General features: G+C 43.8%; 1 pseudogene; it reads left to right on the forward strand.

Moving 5' to 3' along the window:
- The first annotated feature begins 1,337 nt into the window (after positions 1–1,337).
- Positions 1,338–1,679, forward strand: LOC105979587 (annotated as a pseudogene).
- Positions 1,680–2,132: the final 453 nt, after the last annotated feature.

Here is a 2,132-nt window from a genome sequence, read left to right on the forward strand (position 1 = left end):
AAACACAGAGAGAGGGGCCAGCCTCCAGTGAGCCATTTATCTTGGTCACCCTCCAATCAAACTGCAGCCAGATTGATAGGCTAAACTCCACCCATATGTTCTTATGGGAACCATGTTGGCACACACACACACACACACACACACACAACCTATCACAGTCCACCCCTTGCCAACTTGGCACCTGTACACAATTCTTTAGCCATCTATAATTTTTAAAACAAGGACAACAGTAAACTAATATTTGAACCTAACAGGATAAAACTAAAATACTTTCAATTCAAAATGTGCCAGCCTCATTTAAACATAATATTCTATAAGTGAACAAAACAAATATATTCTATGCCCAATAATTGCAGTTAAGTGAACACCTACACCATAATCCTATAATCCTATAAACATATTCCCCCATACATGAAAGTTTGTAAGCCAGTAACTTCATGCCTTTATCCTCCCATTTTGAGTATCCAATTTCTATACTGCCCACTTATATCAACCCAGTTCTCTGAGGAGACAGGCATGTTCTTGATGTAAAGAATCTTCATCCCAGTTGGAAACTTCTAAGTCCACATCCATAAGCAAAGTCAAATCAGGACAGGCTATACATAAAGTCAGGAGCAATATGCACCAATTCACAGGCTCAAAAATCTTCTCTTCATCTGGTCAGATTCTGGTCAACTCAACATGGGCCAACTCACTCAGCCTTACCAGCGTGCTCATTTGTGACTTCACCTTTTGACCATGGACCCCGTTACAAATTTTCAACAACCCTATCCCCCTGGGCTAAGTCATGTTCCACACTACTTTTTAAACTTCAGACCAGCAAACCCACTTTCCTCTTCTCCTCTAGTCCCTGTGAACCAGATCCACAGGTGTCAGTGGCTACTCAATGTGTCTCTTTATTGCTGCGCTTCTCCCACTTGCACTCAACAAGTGGATCCAGGTGGTCACCTAGCAAGCATTTCAGTCCTAGAGAGGAGCGTTCCTTCATGGCTCCAAATTTTTCCAGTTTCAAGCATGAACCACTAGTTCAAAATTTAGAAAGCAATGGGTTCCCTTTTTCTTCTTCAATCTACCAACAGCCTCCTACGCAAGTCTTTTTGATTGCAAATGCCCTGAGCACTCAATGCACTGGGTGGGGCTTATCTTTTCAGAGCCTTCTTTGCTGGTGTGTCCTAACCCATTTAAAGATTCAAATTAGCCCAGTCACTGAGCCGCTGAGGACTCATCAGCCTCCCCCTCGAACCCCCTTGCTTCCCGACGCTACGTCCCCCCTGCCCGCCTTCTCCAGTTGCCGCCTTCCGCAGACGGTTTCTACCGAAGAAAAGGAATCATATCGTATGTCTGCTATCCAGAACCTCCACTCTTTCAACCCCTTTGCTGATACAAGTAAGGGTGATGACCTGCTGCCTGCGGTGACAGAGGATTATATCTGTATACGAATCCAACAGCACAACTGGCAGGAAGACCCTTACCACTGTCCAAGGGATCGCTGATGATGACGACAAAGAGACACGAGGGACGGCGTTTAAGAAGACATTTGCCTGCAGTGGTGCTGTGATTGAGCATCCAGCATATGGAGAAGTGATTCAGCTCCAGGTGACCAGCGCAAGAACATGTGCCAGTTCCTTGTGGTGATTGGACTGGTTAAGGACGACCAGCTGAAGGTTCATGGGTTTTAAGTGCTGGTGGCTCACAGAAGCTTAAGTGAGGATTTCCCTGCAATGAGTGGTAAAATTCCCTCTGTCCCTTGTCATAAGTTTAAAACCTCACAGCTTGTATGATGTAACCATTTGGGGTCCACTTTTAACTTGGACTAGTGTAACTCCTTCATGCAATAAACTGAAAAGAGCAACAAGAAAAAAAGATTCAAATTAATGTCTGAAGATAGTGAGCTTACAAACTCTCTATTTTCATACTTTCTAATAATCATTTCTATCAAACGTTATATCAATAACAATAGGCAAAGAAAACTGTATAAACCTAGTACAGCCAGATCCTAAACTCTTAAAAGTCAAATCCAATCCATACCTGAACTATAGCTTTCATATGCAATATGGCCTTAGGCTTCTGGCTGCATCAGGCCAGATTGGGGGCCTTCCGTCAGCCATTTTGACCAAGCGGCATGGTCTCAG

The sequence above is a fragment of the Echinops telfairi genome, unplaced genomic scaffold (genome assembly GCF_000313985.2).
Source record: "Echinops telfairi isolate 266 unplaced genomic scaffold, ASM31398v2 ScPeMD7_22;HRSCAF=79, whole genome shotgun sequence".
Lineage (NCBI taxonomy): Eukaryota > Metazoa > Chordata > Mammalia > Afrosoricida > Tenrecidae > Echinops > Echinops telfairi.